This window comes from Panthera tigris, chromosome D4, assembly GCF_018350195.1.
Source record: "Panthera tigris isolate Pti1 chromosome D4, P.tigris_Pti1_mat1.1, whole genome shotgun sequence".
Taxonomy (NCBI): domain Eukaryota; kingdom Metazoa; phylum Chordata; class Mammalia; order Carnivora; family Felidae; genus Panthera; species Panthera tigris.
The window spans coordinates 43,418,531-43,442,489 of record NC_056672.1 but is presented as its reverse complement, the minus strand read 5'-3'; the positions used below and the strand labels follow the sequence as shown (position 1 = coordinate 43,442,489).

The 23,959-nt window shown below is 42.0% G+C and overlaps 1 protein-coding gene across 1 annotated transcript in view; it reads left to right on the top strand.

The window, feature by feature from the left end:
* The window catches only part of SAXO1 (stabilizer of axonemal microtubules 1), a 94,602-nt gene that overhangs the window by 1,315 nt on the left and 69,328 nt on the right, over positions 1-23,959 (top strand).

Sequence of the window (23,959 nt, the reverse complement as noted above, 5' to 3'; positions counted from 1 at the left end):
TTCCAGTTGCTTCCCAGGACATCTGGGGAACTGTTGGGCTTGGGGACTGCGGAGAGGCATCAGAAAGAGGGGTGGGCCGTAGGGTCTGTTCTGGGCTGTGGCTAATTGTGGGATCTTGGGCAGGGAACTGAATGTCTCCAGGATTCTCTAAGGATTAAATGAGATAATGTGAGTCTCCTGCTTTTAGGTTGTGCTTGATATAGCTTGACGTCTTGAAGTTACAAAAAGTGCTTGCCCACCACAATGTGCACAAGAGTGTAAAAGATGGCACTGGTAGTGGGGAATACTAAAGAGAACTCTAAAAACTGGATTAGAAGCCTTATACATATTTGGAATCAATGGATGGTCCTCAGTTTGGGCTGATCATGAGAGTCACCTGGGGAGCCCAGGTCGGTTGCCCAGACTGTTCAACCCTCCTCTCTGAGGGTGGGCCTCGCTGGCCGTCTTCAGGTGATTCTGACCATTTGCTAGGATTGGGAACCACTGATCTAGATCATATACGAGTATGGGTCTTGCTTTTAAGCATTGATAGGTGGGGCCAAATTATGTTTTAGTTTAGGGCTACCTTTCCACATGACAGAGGCAAAACCTCTATGGCTCACCATCCCCTGGGGGGGCCCTTCACTTCACCCTCTGGCCTCCTCCTGAGATAATGAGATCAGATTGTCATTAGGGTTTAATCTGCACTATTGTGGGCATGGGGATCGAAGGCCTATTTTCCGTCTTTGCTCAGCACCTAAGTAGTTAGGAAGGTAGGCATGCTTATCCAAGAGGTGCAAAGTACATGCAGTGAGAAGTCCCCCTCCCATCCCTGTTGTAGGCGAACTGCTTCTCTGGGTTTTCCTAATGATTCTGTGTCTCCTCCATCCCTGCAAGGGGGCTATTCACCATCACAGGCATCCTTGGTTCTCTCTGCTTCCTCCTCCTCCTGTATCTACCCCTCCACTCCATGGTCGCAGTCTGTGGTCTCTGGTTTGACCCACATCCGTCGCCCCGCTTCTCTTCTGTCTTCTTTCACTTCTCAAAGTAGGTGTTGACCCACCTGGCTATCTCATTAACTTCAACAGCCTTCGAGCGTTCACTGTTTCCCCCCTGTCCCCGTATCTGCCCCATTAATGGTGCCAGCAACGTTCCACATGCCCTGGGTTTAAAAGTTGGAATCTTCTCTTCTCCCTCATCTCCAAGATAGAATTAATTCCAAAGTCTGGTTTCCTCCTCTGCAGTCTTTCTTTAATTGGTCCCCTCCTTTTTATTCCCATAGTTCCTTCTTAGGGTCTCTCATTTTTATGTTTGGAAACTGGTCCTAACACATTTTTCTAACGTTCCCTCCAATGATTGGCTTACACAAAGCCACTCCTTGAGGTGGATAGAGCTTTCTGGCATTTCCTGTGCATACCTCATGACCTCCCATCTCTGTTCCTTGCTCTTGCCTCCATGTTCTTTCAATGCCTGTGTCCCCTCCTCCTGCTGTGTGACCTGTTAAGGCCCTGTTTTGGTTGTAAGTCTCCACTAACCCAGTCCTGTAGCTCCCCATCAAAGAGTGACCCTTCTCCCTGTGTTCTCAGTTCTAGTTATGAGTCTGCCTGCTTTATCCGTGCCCACTTGATCGTACACTCCTGGAAAGCAGAGACCGCGTTTTCTATTTTTGTGTGCTCTGTAATATTACTATTCTCTATTTGTTAGTCAAACAGCTTTTTGAATAAAAAAATATATATTTTTGTTTGTTAAGGTGATCTACTGGAATGGATTAGGAAGGCAAGATCTACAGCTGTACTGTCCAGTGGGGTAGCCACCAGTCACGTGGACCAATTCATCAAAATTAATTAAAAGCAAATAAAATGAAAACTTCAGTTCCTCACTGCAATAGCTACATGGGCGTCGTGGCCACTCTATCGGACAGTGCCAATGGGGGATCATTTTCATCATCACAGAAATTTCACTAGACAACCTTGATCTAGAGTCTCATTATCTGGGAGTCCTCATCCTCCTCACCTCAAGTTAAATCTCCAAGGTGTGTTGGGATGAAATGAGAAGAATTTTATAGGTGTTTTCTAAGCCCTGGATGTCAATAACTTTTGACGCTTCCCAGCCTGAGGTTATGGGAAAGTGATGAGAAATCTGGAGGAAAAGTATGTGTGACGAAGAAGTCTGTCAGAGGAGAGGGCCCTTTGGTGGAAGAGGGGAGATTGGGGTTTGAGTCACTTGACCTCTCTCGGCTTGGTTTCTTTTAATTTTTTAGACCAGAGTTGTGGAGGTTCTTTGTACTGCTAAGGAAGCCCATACCTCTCCCTCTTCTCTCCCACTTCATCTTCCTCCTAAGGCTAGGTTTATGCAAAGAGTTGTCCTTTCAACTGTATTTCTGAAGACTTGCTTCTTGTTAGTGGAGAAGCTTGGGATGCACAGGTTCCTGGAGAGGAAGGCTTCCTTCCTGCAGCAGCAGCTGTCAAAGGCTCTGGGCATGGGCTCTGCTCTTGGAACAAGTTCTTACTCTTGGCCACAAGATGGCAGCCTTCTCCCAACCATCTCTCCTTAAGTCAGAGACCAGCCTAAGTGGGAAACAAAACCTTGGAGTTCTGGGTTTTCCTTAGTTTAATTTTCTAAATTACCATATTGTTTTACCATTTAAATTTACCACATTGTTTTCTAAAATGAGCAATTATATTTTAGAGCCCAGCAGAGCTCCGTAAGTGGTATACGTTGAGCAGTAGGTCAGATTAGAAAGGGATGGTGTTTCAAATATCTAAATCTAAAGATTCTAACATTCAAAACAAAAACACAAAACAAAAAACCAAAATAAAACCCTTTAGATGAACTTTGCTGGTTTGAACAAACCACACGTATTTTACTGCATCAAGCTCAAGGCTCTACAACAGTCCACTTGACCATCAAAGTCTGGCAAGTGGAATTATTACAATGAAATGTTATATTCTCTTTTCAATGTAATCAGTCCCAAATAAGCCAAACTATTCATGGGTTGAAGAAACACAAGAAAGTGAACAGTTGAACATTTTTTTTCACCGTCTTATCACTTAATTATCTGGACAACAGAGCTATATTGGGGGATTTGAGTATAGTGACCCTACTTTTGTGTCTGAGAGAATAGGATTTCCAATTACATTTGAGTATCATCAGCATTTCATATTATGGAAAAAAATGCTACTCTTTAGTTTTCAGTATTATACCACCTTACCTATATGTAGTGTTTAAAAATTGTAAAAGTAGTTTCTCATACATTATTATCTTCCTGGGGATCCCTCTACATGGGAAGCATTGCTTAGTTTGGAAGTTTGATTCCCTGATCTTAGCCTCTGTTCTCCCTGTGGATGTTTTTGGTTTACTGAGCTATTTATGTCCCAAATTATTAAATTTGAAACTGGGGTTGGGAGAGGGCTGTAGATGAAGTAAAATGTCAGATTTTTAAGGCCAAATGGGATCCTAATGGTCACTAGCCCTTTAATTTTACAGATAGTGGAATTGAAGCATTGAGATTCATTTTAATACATAAGAACACATTTTGTTAAGCTTTAGGCACAATTTAGGTCAATCGATGAAATTTTATTCATCTACTGTGTGTCAGAGAGTGTACTGACTATTACAGTTCACAGTCTGTGGTCTGTTTTCAAGTCACACTGGGCTATTTTTGACTACAGATTGTAATATGAAGGCTCCTGTCCAGTTAAGAAATAATATTTGATGTTAAAAAAGGTGTAATTCTTAAAGCCTTTTAGTAAAGTAATAAAAATAGCAAATCTCTCTTCTGAGATTAAAGTGTAATAACACTCCTTTTTCTGAAATTCATGTTAAAAAACAGTTAATTGAGGGGTTGATATAGCTTGCTTTTTATATCTGATTATTTTATGGCTTGCAGTGTGCTATTTTAAAGACTTTGTGCAGCCTTGCAGAAAATTCCAAGACGGGGTAATGTATCATGAAATATTTATGTAGCATTGGTAGTATGTGCAGCATTTCATAAAAAAGGTAGTCCCATAGAGGACTTGCGAGTTGTTGAAAAGGATGTGGATTTGGCCCTTTCACAGAGCTTGGGGAGGAAGGTGATCTCAGGGCCAGTCATGTATCTGCAACTTAAATCAGTTATGTTAACCAGGGAGGAACTTGTTATTTTAATTTTGGAAAATATTTTCTTCACATTGATGGAAATTTCCTTAACCCTAGATTTTATTTTCTTAGAGTCTCTGTTACAAATTAAGAGGAAGGAAAAAAATCAAGGAATTGGTTTGATATTACATGTTTCAAGAAGAATTCTTGTTTTTAATTTAAATAAAATTGACTTCATAAATTCTGATTAAGAAAAAAGGACAAAGAACAGCTTTTAATAGAAGCTTGCTGGTGGCTTTTTATCTTTAGCAAATCCAGAGAGAGGAGCCAAGAAAAAAAACCCACCCTTTTCCTTTAACATTGAATTATTTTTATTGTAGAATTGTGCACTTTGTGTTCTGTTATGTGCTCTTTAAAAATGATGGCATTTTTTGTGATATCAGAATTAACGGTTAGTGTCCATAAACACATTTCATCTTATAAAAGATCAGTTCAGTAAGTATGAATGATTAGTCAAATTTCAGATAGGAAATCACAACTTCATAGTATTCAGATTACAGCAGTTAAAATGATCTCAGTTTTACAGACTACAAATTGGTCAGTTTAGAGTTTTGAGTGCCCCTGCTCTAATTCCGTCTGCTGTGGGCACTTTTAACCCCCCTTTCCCTTTATTGATATTAAAATATTTTGGACTGACCTTCTGATTTACAGTTCATTTGGGAAGGTGACTGGTCTCCTGTGGGGGGGGGGGGGGGATAGCTAAGCTTCCAATGAACAAGACCGATAAAATAAGCGATGTAGGATTTCAGAGATGGGAGAGCTCCCTTTGGGAAGGGATAGCAGAGAAGGCTGTAGGAAGGGGAGTCATTTGCTTGGGGCATGGGGAAAGAGAGTTGCCAGACTTAGGCTACCCAGTTTCAAATCGTGGCTATGCCACTTTGAGCTTGTGCAGGTGGTTTAGTCTTTCTGTAGGTGTGAGGATTGTGGGGGGGGCGGGGCGGGGGGAGGGGAGCACATGCCTGGTACTTAGTGGCGAGCTCTGAAGGAAAACCTTGGGGGCAGGACTGTCTATACCAGCTGCAGAGGCATGGTGGCATAGAGAGGTGGACACATCACATCCAACTGAACACTTGAAGCCTTGAGAGGGAGGTCAGATCAGAAGCTCCATGGAGGTAATTGCGTGGGGCTCTTAAATGTCTAAGAGTGGACCTTGGGCAGCAAAGACAGCCACTGATGTGTCTGAGCAGGTGAGCAGTGCAGATAAAACCATCTTCTCTGGGGCGCCTGAGTGGCTCAATCATTGTCTGACTCTTGATTTCTGCTCAGGTCATGATCTCACGGTTGTGAGATTGAGCTGCATGTCAGGCTCCATGCTGAGTGTGGAGCCTGTGTGAGATTCTCTCTACCCCTCCCCTACTTGTTCCTTCTCTCCCTCTCCGTCTCTGACAAAATGCACAAAAACAGTTTCTCCAAAGTACTCAACAGAGCGGCATCTCCCCCCGCCATTAAAACAAATACCCAATATCTGAATTAGGTCAACTTTAAGTCTGTTGTTTGGTTAAAACTCCTGAATGGATGGGTAATTTGCTAATATTTCCTTGAAGGTACCTTCATGCCATTCTTGTCATTTTTCTTTCTTTATTCAACAGTGTGCTGATGGTTTACTATGAGCGGCAGTGCAATGTGGGAGTTAGGAGCACAGGGCCTGGGCCATAACATGTGGGTTCAAATCCCAGCCTTTGCACTTACCAGCTGTGTCATGTGGAACCATTTTAGAGCAGAACCTTTGCACCCTCGTCTGTAAAATGGGGATCATAGAGCCTATCTTGTGGTGTTGTTGTGAGGATTGAGTCTCAGTATTAAATAGGCAAATAGAACAATGCCTGGCATAAGTAGTAAGGCATAAATAAGTGTTATTAGGTAAATGTAAAGCTCTCAGTCTGTGTTCTAGGTCGTGAGGCCCTGGGAGGAGGGAATCAGCTCTTTTGCTCCCATGGAGAACTTGCACTCTAGGGAAGGGTGTTAATTCTGTTTATTGGCTGGCGAGTAATGAAAAATACTCTGCAGAGGATTCATACAGCCTGATGTGCTTAACTGCTTGGGGAATTTGATTAAGCTTGGAGGATAGAGTGGGTTCATAAAGATATAATCTGCTCCTCACCCAAGTGGGAAGGCCCTCTGCCCTCTCAGGGATGCTTACGTTTGAGTCAAGCAATGATTATGCTTCTTAAGTTGACATTAACCTTCAGGTAAAGTTTCTAATTCAGTTTAGACATTTTCAAGTCTTAAAAACAGTGACTTAGGGATTAAAGGGATCCTCACTGCCTAGCATATGCTACCATTCCCTTCTATTCTCTTCCTTATTGGCTCCTTCCAAATAACTTTGAAGCATCTGTGATGGTCTTCAAGGAAAATGTTTCTAAATGGCTGTCAATGTAACCACTTACCTGAATACATCCGTATATCTTGGGTATCCAGAATATCCCAAAGCGTCTCATTCTAAAGTTAACAAATAATTCATGGAAGAAGTTATGGGGTGCCTGGATGGCTCAGTTGGTTAAGCTTTGACTCTTCATTTCAGCTCTGGTCATGATCTTGCGGTTCATGGGTTTGAGCCCCATGTCAGGCTCTGGGCTGACAGTGGGGAGCCTGCTTGGGATTCTCTGTCTCCCTCTCTCTGTCTTCCCCCCACCCCCTCCCTTCCCTCACACATGCATTATCTCTCTTAAAATAAATATTAAAAAAAGAACTTACATTTCTGCCTATGCTGGTCAGTTACTTAATTTTAGAAACATTATCCTATACATGATTATTTAAAAAAATCAAAACTTTCCCCCTTAACTATCCATTTTTTTCTTTCAAGTAGGATGTAACTTTGTTCTTCAAATAAAGAAAATCTATATATATCTGAATAAGAGCTCAAAATTAAAAGCAGAAGATTAATTGAACACATTGTTCTTCTGTCCTGCCTCAGATGAGTAATGTCTGGGAAAGAACATGGGACAATGAGTTCGAATGTTTGAATTCTAGTCCTGGTTTTGATTATTAGGTTTGTGAACTCATTCAGGTCCTTTAACATCTTTTCTCTCTCTCTCTCTTTTTTCTTTCCTTTCCTTTTCTTTTCTTTTCTTTCTTTCTTTTTTTTTGAGAGAGAGAGAGAGAGAGACAGAGCACAAGCAGGGGAGGGGCAGAGAGAGAGGGAGACACAGAATCCGAAGCAGGCTCCAGGCTATGAGTTGTCAGTACAGAGCCTGACGCAGGGCTCGAACTCACAGACTGTGAGATCATGACCTGAGCCGAAGTTGGACACTTAACTGACTAAGCCTCCCTGGTACCCCAACATCTCTGGATTTTTAAAATTTATTTTATTTTAGAGAGAGTGTGAGCAGGGGAGAGGGGCAGAGGGAGAGCAAGTGAGCATGTGCAAGAGAATGTTAAGCAGGCTCTATGCTCAGTGTGAGCCCAATGCAGGGCTTGAGCCCATGACTCTGGGATCATGACCTGAGTAGATCAAGAGTAGAATACTCAACTGACTGAGCCACCCAGGCTCCTCTAACATCTTTGGACTTTTAAAAATTAGTGATCATCACTTGTCTTTTTTTTTTTTTTTTTTTTTGAGAATAGCCAATTGACAAGTATAAGGTGTTATCTGTGGTTTTAGTTTGAATTTCCCTGATGATTAGTGATATTGAGCTTTTTTTTTTCATGTACCTGTTGTTTATTGGAGTTCTTAGCTCATTTTTAAACTAGGATATTTTTAAATTTTATTTTTTATTTTTTAAAATCTACATCCAAGTTAGTTAGCATTTAGTGCAACAATGATTTCAGGAGTAGATTCCTTAGTGCCCCTTACCCATTTAGCCCATCCCCCCTCTCACAACCCCTCCAGTAACCCTCAGTTTGTTCCCCATATTTATGAGTCTCTTCTGTTTTGTCCCCCTCCCTGTTTTTATATTATTTTTGTTTCCTTTCCCTTATGTTCATCTGTTTTGTCTCTTAAAGTCCTCATATGAGTGAAGTCATATGATTTTTGTCTTTCTCTAATTTCACTTAGCATAATACCCTCCAGTTCCATCCATGTAGTTGCAAATGGCAAGATTTCATTCTTTTTGATTGCTGAATAATACTCCATTGTATACATATGCATTCATCCATTGATAGACATTTGGGCTCTTTCCATACTTTGGCTATTGTTGATAGTGCTGCTATAAATATGGGGGTGCATGTGTCCCTTCAAAACAGCACACCTGTATCCCGTGGATAAATGCCTAATAGTGCAATTGCTGGGTCATAGGGTAGTTCTATTTTTAGTTTTTTGAGGAACCTCCATACTGTTTTCCAGAGTGGCTGCACCAGTTTGCGTTCCCACCAACAATGCAAAAGAGATCCTCTTTCTCCGTATCCTTGCCAACATCTGTTGTTGCCTGAGTTGTTTTAAAATTTTATTTTTTGCTATTGAGTTACGGGAATTCCTTCTATTTTAGAGATTAACTCCTTATCACATACATGGCTTGCAAATATTTTCTACCATGTGTAAGTTGCCTTGAGAATTGGAGGGAATGCAAAATGATGCAACCACCATGGAGAAAAGTATGGTGATTCCTCAAAAAATTGAAAATAGAGCTACCACATTATCTAGCCATTCTGGCTCTGAGTATTTATCTAGAAGAATTGATATCATGATCCTAAAGAGATGTTAGTACTCCCTTGTTCAATGTAGCACTACTCCCAATGATCAAGATTTGGAAGAAAACTAAATGTCCAGTGATGGATGAATAGATAAAATGTGGTATACACATACAATGAAATATGCTTCAGTTTTTAATAAGAAGGAAATTCTGCAATATGCGACCTTATCGATAAACCTTAAGGGCATTATGCTAAGGAAAATAAGCCAGTCACAGAAAGACAAATATAAATGATTCTACTTGAGTTTTCTAAAAAATTTATAAAATCAGTGAGTAGAATGCTGGTTGCTAGGGGCTGAGGAGAGGGGTTAAATGGGGAGTTACTCATCAATAGGCATAAAGTTTCAGATGAGCAAGATGAGTGAGTTCTGGAGATCTGCTGTACAACATTGTACCTATCATCAATACTTATTGTACACTGAGTTTTAAGAGGGTGTATCTTGTTTTAAGTGTTATTACCACAATACATAGGGAGTATAGTCAATGGTATTGTAATAGTGTTGTATGGAGACAGATGGTAGGTACACTTGTGATGAGCATAGCTAAATGTATAGACTTATGGAGTCACTCTGTTGTATATCTGACAGTAATATAACGTTGTGTGCCAATTATACTTCAATTAAAAAAAATCCTGCAGGCTCTAAATTTTGAAACTGCATTCTGCTATTTTTAAGACTTCTATTACAAAGAGAACTAGGGAGAATGCTCGTCAGCCAGGGTCCAGGCACTATCATGCCAAGTTCTCAACACATTAATTTACACACAGACTTTCTTATGTAGCCAGGTATACCTAAGACCCACCTATACCCATGCAACATTTCAGAATTTGCTTTGTGGTTCATGGGGGACAGAGGCCCAGCTGTGGCAAAAAAAAAAAAAAAAAAAAAAAACTTGAAAGAGAAAAGTGATAACCCGAATATGCAAACGGGTCAAATATACATTTGCAAATGAGACAAGTCAAGGTATCTCAAAGAAGTAAGGGGAGGAGGACATTGAAGATGTGTAAAGTGGTCATGATGATGGGTCAGAGGAATAAAATATTAAGGATCAAAAAATTTTCTTACCACAATAAAATTAAAGTGGAAAAATTGATGCTCATCAGACAATGAGATAGTCCCCTATTCTCTCTATTGGTGTTTTCTGAGTGCAGTTAATTTTTATCTTGGGGTTTTGAAGGGGTCTGAAGAGATCTTCTAGAGCCTCTGTTGGTGAGCCTAAAGAAGTGAGGGAAAAGTGGAGGTATGTCACAGAGCTGAGGAGGGACGGATGTTTTCTTGACTTTTCCAAAAATTATTGAATGGCTAGTTAGAATGAATGTCTTTCTCAGGCCTCGTGGATTCTTGGGGACGTGGCTGATCCAGTTTATTCTTGGCACTCTGAATTTCTCTGCATGGCAGCTGTATGTAGCTGCCCTGTTCTAACTTTATAGAACTTAACTCTCTGATAACCAAAAAGACTAATTAGTGTACTATTTCCAAATTTCAAGAGGAAGAGGGGCTCAGCCTATGATGTGGTTCCTCTGGCATTCAGAGTCCTTTCCCTTGGTCCAGTCGGCTGAGCTCTGGGGCTGTGGGGTTGTACAGACTGGGTGGTTGGGGGAGAAGGGTATTCTCAATAATATGGGGTGGGTGGAAAAAAATGACTAGAAAAAAAACGATTGGCCCCTTGGGGATTCTTGCCAAGATAGTCTTATAGATAAAGTTGGTGAAAGATGGATTGGACGATAGTATAATTAGGTAGATTCACAGCTCATTGAACAAGCTTGTCCATAGAGCCATCAGTTGACTGGCTTTTTGCCTACTTGGAACAACATCAGTAGCACCATGCCACAGGACACCACCATTAACTTTGTCTTGTTCAACATTTTTGTCAACACTTGGATGAATACCTAGAAGTCATCCTTATCAAATATATTGAAAGCACAAAGTGGGAAGACTATAGCAAGTGTGATAGATGACAGAATCAAGATTCAAAATTATCTTGACAGGCTGGAATGCTGGGCCCTGAACCAAGCTGAAACTTAACAAGAGTAAACATGAGGTTCTGCATTTGAGATGAAAAATCGATTATACATATTCGTAATGGGAGAGGTTTGTCTTGGCCATAGTTCACTGAAAGGTCTTTGCGTTTTACTTAACCACAAGTTTAACGTGATTTGTGGGTGTGATGTGGCTGCTAAGAAACATTAACTTGGTTTCAGGCTGAATGGAAGTAGGGTGTGCACGTCAGAAGAAAGAATTACTTTATTGATCTTGGTCTTGGTCATACCACAACTGAAGGATGCTTTTCCTTGTGGACACTTCATTTTTTAAAGGATCACAGCAAGTGACCAGGAGGGCCAGGTTACAGGGAATGTGTTCTAGCAGTGAGAAACCTTGAACTTGACAAGATCAGGGAATGGATAGACAGTCAACTAGTAACTGAAAGGCTGAAATCTGCAGAGCAGGAGCTGTACTTGTTCTGGGTCATTGAGAGGGGAGAACTAAGACCACTGAGTGGTCACTTCATGGAAACTGATGTGGGGTCAGTACAAATGACTTTTATAGCAGGACCATGGAAACTTGAAGTGGACTGTCTTTGGTTCTTGAGCCAGGCGTGTGCCTGTTGGGATGCTGTGGAAAGAATTCCTGCCTTGGACAGGAGGTTTGACAAAATGATCTCCAGGGTCCCTTTCAACACCGAAAACCCAGATTTCTGGAAAGGGAGAAGAGCATTTATTTTAATATGATGATTGAACTTGAAAGACTATTGCAGAGCAAAGAACTATGGATGCATGTGATATGAAGAATAAGCTGAGATCCATATGTGCCTGAAAAACCCAGGAAGTTAAGAGGGTTCTTCAGGCATTTATATTTAATGCGTAAAGCACATGTGCAGACTTCAGCCTCCTGTCTCTACTGAACCTGTCTTTTCACTTGGTGCCCTTGTTTTTCTGCAGCCCTTTTAGTAGCCTTGAGTAATGTATAAAAATGCTTCATCTGTTGTCTCTACAACTTTCCCTGATAATATCTACATGTAGCTGTGCATGTTTAGGAGGCTTTTGTGGGCTAGCCTGGAATACTAGCCACCATGTGAAGCCATGCTTTTGCGGGAAATACATTTCAAGCTTCCGGCAACCAGTGTATGGACTTTTGAAACATGTTTCCCTGCAATATCGGGATGACCCATGATTCTCTTTCCTTATGACATTCTACTTCCCACTACCTTGGAGCCTTTCTAAACTGCCCTCTGAGCTAGAGAGCCCTCCTTGCTCCTTACTGCCAACCTGACAGTTCCTGAGATTCTGACACTTGATGAATCAAGCCTTCCTATTTGTCATCCATATAAATGAATTTTATTTATTATTTATGAATTTGAAAAATCTTAAATAACCTCACATCATACAATACGATAAGGGAGAAAAACCATGGGTAAAAATATGTTTTCTGTCCCAGTAGTGCACTTGCATGCCTGCTCTGGGTCCCTGTCATGTGCGGATTTAGGGTTGCTGTTTTGGTCTCCCTTGCTTTTCAAGTTTCCAGTCCCTGTATCAGAAGGTGCAGGAACCAGCTGTGGATATTTTAAAATGATGATGCTGGTGCTTAGGAAAGCTCCTAGAATGGTTCTATTATTCAGAATTCTTGCTTCAAGCAATTGAAATGGACCCTGGCTGGCTCAAGCAGGTTTAAACAAATGAAAAGCTGTAGGATGGTTCTCAGAATTAGTAGGAGGGCTGGAGAAGCAAGGATGGGGGGATGGGAAGGTATAAGAGAAGCAGGAGGCTAGAGCCACAGCCCCAGTCACTCTCTGGAGACCATCTGGTGAGGATACTGCTGATGCCCTCTTGGTATTGAACACATTGCCCCTGCAGTGATGACCACTGGACACAGCCCTGGCCCTGCCAGTGTCCCTGCCCAGTGGAATGACTTCTTCGCTGTTGGGCCAGCTATTTATTCTTCTTGCATCACTTGTACATTAAAATCTCCAGATGGGAGCTTCAGATTTGCCAGGACTTGATCAGATGCTGAGGCCTCACTGTGGAATTGGGGGTTGGTGGGGGTGTCTTACCTTTTGGTTTCTCTAGCGGGAGATGGGCACTGCCTCTCACAAGATTGACTTCGTTGAGAATTTCTCAAATAAAGGAAGGGCTTGAGATGTTAAGCAGCTAAAAAAATGGCTAAACATTAGTATGTTTAGATTTCTCTATTCATTTATGAAAACAGAAGGCTGAACTTAGGTTAGAGCAGCTTCTCAACTGTGGCACAAGTTGGTGTTTTTGTTTTAGGGACCTGTCCTGTGCTTGATGATATTGAGTAGCATTTCTGGCCTCTATTCACTAGATGCACATGACACCCACCCAGTTGTCTGGAAATATTATTTTTTTAATTTTTTTTAACATTTATTTATTTTTGAGACAGAGAGAGACAGAGCATGAACAGGGGAGGGGCAGAGAGAGAGGGAGACACAGAATCTGAAACAGGCTCCAGGCTCTGAGCTGTCAGCACAGAGCCCGACGTGGGGCTCGAACTCACAGACCGCGAGATCGTGACCTGAGCCGAAGTTGGCCGCTTAACCGACTGAGCCACCCAGGTGCCCCTGGAAATATTTTTTATTGTCCTATTGCCAAATGCCCCCTGGAGGGGGGAAAACTGCCCAAGGTCGAGAATCACTGGGCTGGAGGCTTTCTCAAACCATGGATTATAATTTGATAACCTTGCAATAATGGCTTTATCACAAGAATGGATCTTCTTCTCTTGTTCTTGGAGAGAGACACTTTCCCCATGACAGTGCCCTTCCCCTGAATGCAAAGGAAGGTCTGAAATTCCAATGTGTTTAAGCATCAACTTGAGAGCTATTTCAAAGATGCAAATTCCCGGGCCATGCCACCATATAGTTTGACTCTGTGGGTCTGAGGTCCAGGAATTTGCAGGTTTTAACAATGAACTCTGGTGATTCTGATGTACGTGGGCTATGGACTAAACCATGAAGCTACTTCATTGATTATCAACCCAAGACACTAAAGGCATGTGTTTCGTCAGGGAGAAGAGCTGCAATTTTAGAGCTTTCAAATCTTTCCAGTCATTGGTGAAAAAGAAGCACCGTAAAGGTACAGCCTGTTTTATAGGAATTTTTTGGCAAGGGTTGTTTGGAACCAGCCTTGACATGTGACACCGGCACTCACCACCCTCTGTTGCCATCAGCGAGAAGTGTCCTCTGTTTTGAGCTCCGACTTGCCTCTCAATCCTCCTTTGGGAGGGACCTTCACTTCATCCCCCTGCCCACAAGTGTTAGTCAAACCTTGAAGGGAGGTTTTCGTGCTTTCCAGGTCTCCCTGGTCTATTTTGTGGTCTCCTTCACTGACACCCTAACCTCCACAGATGCAGAGAACATGGTCCCTCAGCATTGTGGACTCTGCTTCCCCTGCAGACCCTCCATGGTGGGAGATCCCACATTCTAATTGTGCATCGGGCACAGGAGGCATGAGGCAACATCTACAACAAAACTGTGGCCCCCCAGGGGCACCTGGGTGGCTCAGTCGGTTAAGCATCTGACTTCAGCTCAGGTTATGATTTTGCGGTTTGTGAGTTCGATCCCCACGTTGGGCTCTGTGCTGACAGCTCAGAGTCTGGAGACTGCTTTGGATTCTGTGTCTTCCTCTCTGTCTGCTCCTCCCCTGCTCATGATCTGTCTGTCTCTGTCTCCCTCTCTCTCAAAAAAAGCTATTAAAAACAACAACAACAACAAAAACTGTGGCCCTTCTGGTCTCGACAACTCTCTCTCAGGAAGCCTGAAATAGAATCAAGAAGGTTACATTCGTTGATGAAGGATTTTGTCATTTTCTACCATGTTTGGAGAGCTTGCTTGAGACAGTAGGCTCCATTTTCATTTCTGCTCTAGCGGGAACTAGTCATAGTGCTATTTCTTTCCTCTTCTTCTTCTTTTTAACGTTTGTTTATTTTTGAGAGAAAGCAGGGGAGGGGCAGGGAGAGAGGGAGACAGAGGATCTGAAGTGTGCCCTGCACTGACAGCAGAGAGCCCGACATGGGGCTCGAACTCATGAACTGTGAGATCATGACCTGAGCCAAAGTGGGACACTTAACCCACTGAGCCACCCAGGTGCCATGTCACAGTGCTATTTCTGGCAGCAGTTATGCTAAATCGCAGATCACATGACTTTGATTCAAAGCCTGTGGGATTGTCCACTGATCAAAGAACAAGCTACATTTATTCAAGCCCCTACCCTCCCTTTCCAGCTACCTCCTCTCATGCATCCTATAGTTTAGGCTCCCCAAACTGTGCTGACACCTTGTTTACTAACTACTTGGGATGCTAACTGTACTATCACCCTGTATTCCAGACTCACCAGACCATTCTGCAGACTAATATGCAATACCCTGTTCACACATGGCGTGCCTCCCAGATACTTTTCTAAAAGATGGAAACAGTTGCTAGCATTATATGTAATCCCCTGATTTAAAAAAAGTCCGGAATTTATTTCTCTAGAAAAACTAAACGATGTGACAGAACTGTGTCCGTGTTCTAGAAGGGTAAGGGTCTGTGCTTGCCCCAAGATGGGACATATGCCAGCCACAGTGGCCTTGGATAAAGGCAAGGGGAGATCCCATGAAACTTTACCTTCCTATTTCCCACAAGAGGGCAATCTAATCTCTAAAAACGTCAAGGAGACTGAAATCGCACCAGCTGCTAGCTTGACTTTGCTGTTGAAGCTGTGAAGAACTTACGTAGGAGCCTACCTGCGTTTCGCATCCAAACAGGCGTGGAGCTTGCTGTGAACTACTGTTAGGCACCCTTTCACAAACTCCTTTCGCCTGGATCCTCTCCAGCTTCTTAATTCCGTTTGTCTGAAAGCCAGCTTGCGCTCAACGTGTGCAAGGAGGGCCTCCACTGAGCTTCCTGAGCCACCTTTGAGCTTAGGTGGAGGCTGTGGAAATTTGGAGGCCCGAGGAGGCAGAGCTGTTGCCAGGGAAATGCCTGATTTGTGGAGACACCCTTACGGCCCAGCATTCCTTGGTGGTGCTTCTGGTTGGCACAGAATCTTGCTTTTTGTCAGCACCCCGAGAGGAGAGCAGTCACCGTTGGGCATGCCTTAACACCGACCGGGCCAGCAGATTGATGTGTTGGCCCCCAGGCCTATTTATTAGAATGTAGTGTATCTGCTGAGGGGGCCTAGAAACTCAGTGTCGCTGGCCGGTGTGTACTTTCCCCTTGGAAAAGTTAACAGTAGAAGCCAACATACAGTCACCAGTGTTCTTGTCTGAGTTCTGAGCAAGGGAAGTGGTAGGATTTGCACGTTTGGAGGTCCCGTTGTGATGTTCTGGCTCCTCCTCTTACGGTAAGGGGCTAGCTGGCTGGGGCACTTTATCCAGGCCTCTCTACAGGGACAGTGCTGTGGGTGCGTCGCTCTGTTTGCCTCTCACGCTCTGCGCGCCCCCTCCCCCTTGGTCTGCCAGATTTACAGGTTAGCAGACACCACCACCCGGTCTTAGATCACGTTCACGTGTGGCATTCTTTACTTTTGGTCCTGTTTACACCTCAACTGCTTTGGTTTTAATAATTCAGGTCAGAGTATTTTGGGACGGTCAGGGGCAAGGTGCCTTAGCACTTTTACGACGTCTCAAACATCTAAGAAAACGAGAGCTCTTAACCCCCATGTGGCAACTAAGTATGGATAAGTGAAAACAAAGTTGCCAAATCCGACTCTCTCTATTGGTTTTCTTCTCTTTGCTTGCCTTTGGTTAAGACAACAAATCAACTAGAGGCACCTGGGTGGCTCAGGTGGTTCAGCCTTTGACCCGATCTTTGCTCAGGCCTTGATCTCAAGGATGTGAGTTTGAGCTCCATCCGTATTGGGTGTGGAGCCTACTAAAAAAAGACAAGACAGAGCGACTCATCTTTACCTTGGTTTTTCTCTCTCATTTCCTTTTTTACACATCCTCAGCACTGGTGAGATTTGAAATGATTCAATAGGCATGTGGAAATATGGAAAATGAGGGAGAGAAAGAGCATAAATGGCATAATTGGTCTTGGGTTTTTGAAAAATTGGCTTGGGTTGTTACACTTGTGTTTTTGTGTTTTTTTTTTTTTTTAATCCTTGGGCTGAATAACCTATCCCTCTGCCCTTACAGAAAGCTAATACTGAAATATATATATATAGTTGATCCTTGAACATGGGCCCGCTTACACAGATTTTTTATTTCAGTAAATACAGTACAGCATCATAAATGAATTTTCTCTCATTTTCTTAAAATTTTCTCTAGCTTTCTTTCTTGTAAGAATACAGTGTAGAGTACATCAAACATACAAAATGTGTTAATTGACTATTATCTGTAAGGCTTCTTGGTCAACAGTAGGCTATTGAGTTTTGGGGGAGTCAAAAGTTACATGTGGATATTTGACTGTGTGGGGGTTGGTATCCCAATCCCTGCCTCGCTCAAGGCTCACTGTGTATTTAAGCACAAGGATCGTATTTTTGACAGGATTTAGGTTCCACTAGTTTGCCTACAGTAAGGGATATTGATTCAGCCTTGGGCCTTAAAATCTAAGTCTTAACTCTGGGCACACCAGGAATTTAAGGTTCATTAGGCACAGTTTTTGGAGACTTTTTAGTGTACTCAGTTTAGTTGAGTGGGAATCTCCATGTGTTCCAAGGCATGCCTCGGTCGGTTATATTTTGTTGTTAACATCACCCGTGGCCCTGGGGTTCCCAGCGCAAACAGAAGGAGGTGACACTGTGGTTGAACCCTTTCCTGCCTCTCGCAGAGGCAGAGACCCAGAGGCACTGTCTCTGCCAGAGAGGGTGGTGATGGGCTCAAATTCCTCATTAGGTAGTTTTATAGGGTTTGGAGAAATAGGATAGGCAAAAATGTTATTTGGTACTGTTGTCTAGTCAGCATGTGTTTAAATGCCTTTTTAATGCTCTGAACTTCACTTAGATTTCCTGGGGTTATTATAAGTGAAAGACTTAATCCTTATTTTCAGGCAGTTTAAAATCCATGTATTTGGAACATGAACTAACACAATGAGAGAGCAATGCAGGACACCATAATGTTGTGACTAGGTTAGAGATTCTGGGGTTAGATCTGAATTTTTTTTTTAACCTTTTGTGTCTTAGTTCCTTTATGTAAAATGGGGTTGGTATAAAGATTATATGAGATAATGTATGTAAAGTACTTAGCCTAGAGTCTCATGTGTGGTTGAAAGGTCAGTATTTGGTAGATAACTGTAAAATTAAGTTTCCTTTATGCAGTTTTATTGAGAAAGTGCTCCCATCTCAGTGCTCACATAAATCACTTTGAAAGAAAATTTCCCCAAATCCCACTATGTACCGTCTTGATTTCTTTAAAAAATTGTTTTTTTTTTTTTTCTGATAACAGAAACATGGACCTGCCTTAAGTGTTTCTCTTAAAATCGGTGTGCCTGCCTGGAATTGCTTTTTTAACCCCTGTTATTTATCAGCTGCTATTTATTCTGGAGAATCAGCTAACCGAGTACATATAAAGGAGTAAAGAAAAGGGTCTGCCCTTGGACTGATAATAAGTAACAGCTTCAGTGTTCTGGGTGCTCAGAAACCTTTTGCTCCCGTCTTCTTGGCCACATCCTAAAAGATTGGGGTTTCTAGAAGTGTGCAACCTGGCTAAATGCAGTGTCTGTTTAGTAGGACCAGAAGTGTAAAGAAACAGCGAGTAGTGCCTGGGTTATCTTTATTTCCTGCCAGAAGGGAGCTTGATGGAAAGTCTGATTCATAGGCAGGGGGGGAAATGTGGGTTCCAGCCCTGCGAGTGTCAGGGCCGTCTCCCCACAAAATGAGGCATTTGCTGCCTGAAGAGGTCTTCAGCTTACCAAATCACTTTAAACCCTCCCGGGAAGAGTAAGGTCAGAATGAGTGACAAAGAACTTCAGCCTGACATAAGGTTGTGTGTGTGTGTGTGTGTGTGTGTGTGTGTGTGTGTTATGGTTAATTACGTTTCTTTGTTTATAACAAACACAAAAACCTTAATGGACTTTGCCTCTTCAGAGAGGGAGTATTCTCTTCTGAGGGGATGGAAATTGCACCAGCAAAGGAAAATCTGACTGGCTCTGGTAATGAAAGAGTGTAAGAACGTGGGGATTTCTCCCAGCTGTTTTAGTAGGCAGGGAGCTTCCACTTGGGGAATAACACCACAAGAAATCTCAATTTTCCCTGATGTGCGTTTCCTTTCATTCTGTGTCCTCCTATGCTCGCAGATTTAAATACCAAATTGCTTCTATTACTTCACAGTTTCCACCTGGGGTCTCAGGAGTTAGCCCAGAGCCAAAAAAGCAGCAGCCGTTTCCCCCGCCCCACCCCCCCTTTTGCCACATCTTCTAACTGGGGGCAGCTTTGTAGGCTGTTTATGTCATCATCGCTGTATCTCTGGGTATTCCTGCTTGAGTTTTTAGTTTCAAACTGGAGCTCTAATCTCCAAGTGTCTCCCCATGCCGAAAAGGCAACATCATCTTGGAGAGTTTTCTGCTGTGACGGTTTGGGGTGACTTAATCCTGAAAATCCTTTTGTACCTCACTCCTCTCCTCTGGGGTTTTTTTCTTTCTTTCAATTTTTTAGATTTGGCATATTAAAAAAGAAGATAAAGATGATTGTTATTTTGCCTGGAGATACAGAAAATAACTTCTGTACCATTTTGTCAGCGTCAGGCTTTTATCCTCTCACAGAGCAGCAGCGTTACAGGCAATGCAGAGTCAATTCTGTCTGCTGATGCTGGTGTGGCACTGATTAAAATAGGGCATCTTTGTTTATTTGAAGGCAGACTATGGATCTTTGTTTGGAAATAGCAGTTTGCTGCATGCATAAATGAATTTGGCCATGTTGACTAAATGGATCCATCAATTAGCTAGATGACGAATTGCTTTCAGTTTGGGGATTAATAAATTTTGGGTGCTGTGGTCAGCATTCGCTTCGCTGAGTTGTTAAGTTGTATGAAAGCTTAAAAGCGCTCCCAGAGAATGTGCCTGTCCTTGAAAAAGTCTCCTGGCTGTGGCTGGAGCATGCTTCCCCACCCCACTCCTTTTAACTGTGTGTGGGAAAGTTTTTTTTTTCTTTCCCCACCCTAGCTTTATGGAGGTATAATTGACAAAATGGTAGGATATTTAAAGTCTATATCATGAAGGTTTGATAAACATTGTGAATGGATTCCTCCTGTTAACACACCCATCAACTCACGTGTGTGTGTGTGTGTGTGTGTGTGTGTGTGTGTGTGTGGTGATGGGGGCATTTAGGTTCTACTCTGAGCAAATTTCAATTCTACGATATAGTGTTATCCCCATGTAATATATTAGATCCCAGACCTTATTCGTCTTGTAGCTGAAAGTCTGTACCCCTTTACCAACCTGTCCTTATTTCTCCCACCCCCCAGTCCCTGGCAACCAGTTTTCTACTCTGTTTTTATGAGTTAGACTCATTTCTTTTTTTTTTTTTTTTTTTTTTTTTTGGTTTCACATGTAAGTGATACCACGGAGTATTTGTCTTTGTCTGTCTGGCTCATTTCACTAAGCATAATGCCTTCAAGGTCCATCCATGTTGCTGAAAATGGTGTGGTTTCCTTCTTTCTCATGGCTGAATAGTATTTCACTGTGTATATGTACCATATTTTTTATTAATCTTTTGGAGGACACTTAGGTAATTTTTATATCTTGGCTATTATGAATACTGTGGTGAGCACTAGAGTATAGATATCTCTTTAAGATTCTGTTTTTATTTCTTCTGGGTATGTATTGTGAGATGGCTTGCTGGAGCATAGGGTAGTTCTATTTTTAATTTTTTTGAGGAAACTCCATACTGTTTTCCAAAGTGGCTGTGCCAATTTTCTCTCTCCTCATGACCCCTCCTTGATTTGTCCTGTTCTTCACCCTGTGACATCACAGATGGGCTGAGTGGGGCTGGATAGACAGCCTGACAGGAGGTGAAAGGCCACCTTGCTGGAGTCTGAAGTTGGATGTGAGACTGGGGAAAATTTCTCCCAGCTTCCTTTTGGTCCTTGTGTCTCTTCTGCTTCTTGGCTTTCTACTTTCCTGTTTCTCAAGGGTTCAGTGTCCTGTGGCTGGCGAAAGACTGCCATTGAGACCCCTGCCCCTTGTGTCCCAGACTTCATGATTACTTTTCCTTCCTTTGCTGACTTTCAGTACTCCCTTTTGCTATTCGCAACTTGGATTTTAGTTGTTTGATTTTTGTATTCCGATCCCTAGGAGAGTGGCACATGGTGGGCTTTTAAGTATTTGAATGAATAAATGACTAATTTGTCTATTGATGGAAAGCAATCTGACTAATCTATATTAAAATACAAACGACTGTCCCAAACCTTTCATCAGTATTCTTTCAAGCATCATAGGGGATTTAGGTTTGAGTTTGTAGCATTTGTACTATTACTTTATTATTTTTATTTCAGCAAGTAAAAAATTTTAAAGGCAATATAAATTCATGGTTAAATAGTTGAAATGGTCCCCCAGGTCCTGGGGCACCTCAGTGGCTCAGTTGGTTGAGTGTCCGGCTTTGGCTCAGGTCAAGATCTCACGGTTGGTGAGTTGGAGCCTCACATTCGGCTCACTGCTGTCAGCACAGGGCCTGCTTCAGATCATCTGTCCCCTTCTCTCTGCCCCTCCCCTGCTTGAGCTCTCTCAAAAATAAACAAACATTAAAAAGAAATAATCCCCCAGGTTCCTTTACCAAAGACAACCACTGTTCTTGACTTCTTATGTATCTTTTCTGAGTTTCTGTCAGATACAAGCATATGTTTACACAATGTATCCCACTAACAATATGGACATGCCCGTGTTTTACTCTTTGTTAATGTAAGGCCCTGACCCAATGGACCACCTGCCTCTTCCCCATTTGCGATTCCCAAATAGGTCCTATATTTGTCTTAAAAAAATCTTACTCCGATTTATAGGTTTTACATTTTTTTTTACACCACTTTGTTATTTAGGATAAGGTTTGACTGCATGTGTCAGAAAACCTAAAATAACAGTGGCTTACATAGGATGAAGGTTTATTCTTTCACCTAAGATAAGTCCGGGGCTTAGAGGGCAGCTCACAATGTCAGGGACTCAGGCTCTTTCTGTCTTGCCCACTTGCCGTCTCTAATGCTTTGCCTCCTGATCCAAGATGATTGTTGAACCTCCAGTCATTATGTCGACATTGTAGGCAGCAGGAAGGAATAGTCTGCCCTAACCCCTAAGTCATGTACACTCTTTATGGAGACCTCACAGCAATTTACTATAAGACTTCCTGGATGGCTCAGCTAAAAATTGGGGATTCTATTACCACAGAAGAGGGGAATATAGATATAGGGTAAGTAGCTAGCATTTTCTGCCACTATCACTCACTTCTTCAAATATGGCCACCTCCCCTCCCCTCCAATTTCTTATTCCCTGTGAGCTTCCAAATAACTTTCTGCTTCTCTCAGAAATCTTCAGCTATCTTAACTTGATTCATGGAAGGAAAGGTCAGTCCAGTCTGAGAATGGCCATGTTCAGAACTTGGAAAAAGTGAGTTGTTTTAGTTCAGGGGAAAGTTGTATGTGGTTTGACATTACAGTTTTGCCTTTTCTGAGCTAATCATTTAGATCAAGAATTGGCAAAGCTTTTCTGTGAAGGACCAGATAGTAAATGTTTTAGGCTTTGCATGCCATATCCTCTGTGTTACAGCAATTCTAGTCTGCTTTGTAGTTCAAGAGCGGCTGCTGACCATGTATAGAAACATGAGCATGGCTGTGTTCCAATGAAATTGTATTATCACTGAAATTAAAATTATGGATACTTTTATGTATCCTGCAATATTTATTTATTTATTTTAAAGTTTATTTTGAGAGAGAAAGAGAGAGAGAGCATGAGCAGGGAAGGGCAGGGAGAGAAGGAGAGAGAATCCCAAGCAGGCTCCATGCTGTCAGCATAGAACCCGATGCAGGGCTCGATCTCAGGAACTGTAAGGTCATGACCTGAGCTAAAGTCAAGAGCCAGATGCTTAACTGACTGAGCCACTCAGGTGTCCCTTGAAATATTTATCTTAATTTTTTCAACTATTTTAACATGTAAAAGTTATTCTTAGAAGCTATACAAAACCAAAGGGCCATGGTTTGCTGACTCCCAATTTAGATGATGATTGCAGAAATGATAAGCTCTAAGAAAAGAGTAATGTTTTACTGCTTGAAATAGAAGTTTTTCAACTAGAGTGAGACTCTGGATTAGGCAGAGGGAAGGAGAATCCAAAAATGTTTCAAAGACTCAACTATGTTTTGAGGTCACATATTCTAAAATGCTTAAAAATATATCACCAGAATAAGAAAATACCCATATTTTTCTTAGAGATACATTGAGTTTTTAAGTGTGATAAAATTTACCATTTTAATCCATTTTTAAATGGACAATTCAGTGCCATTAAGTTCATTTATAATATGTGCAATCAGTACCATGATCCATTTGTTAAACTTTTTCCATCATCTAAAGCAGAATCTCTGTTAATTTTTAAAAATATTTATTATTTTTTATTATTTATATTTTATTTTTATTTTTAATTTTTTTATATGTAATTTATTGTCAAATTGGTTTCCATACAACACCCAGTGCTCATCCCAACAGGTGCCCTCCTCTATGCCCATCACCCACTTTCCCCTCCCCCCCACCCCAGATCAACCCTCAGTTCTCAGTATCTAAGATTCTCTTATAGTTTGCGTCCTTACCTCTCTGTAACTTTTTTCCCCCCTTCCCCTCCCCCTGGTCTTCTGTTGAGTTTCTCAGAATCCACATATGAATGAACATATATGGTTTCTGTCTTTCTCTGCCTGACTTATTTCACTTAACACAACACTCTCCAGTTCCATCCATGTTGCTACAAATGGCCAGATTTCATTCTTTCTCATTGCCAAGTAGTATTCCATTGTATATATAAACCACATCTTCTTTATCCATTCGTCAGTTGATGGACATTTAGGCTCTTTCTGTAATTTGGCTATTGTTGAAAGTGCTGCTAAAACATTGGGGTACAAGTGCCCCTATGCATCAGCACTTGTGTATCCCTTGGGTAAATCCCTAGCAGTGCTGTTGCTGGGTGATAGGGTAGATCTATTTTTTGAGGAACCTCCACACTGTTTTCCAGAGCAGCTGCATCAGTTTGCATTCCCAATTATTTATTTATTTTTAAGAGAGAGAGAGAGAGAGAGCGCGAGCGCGAGCGCACGCGCACACCT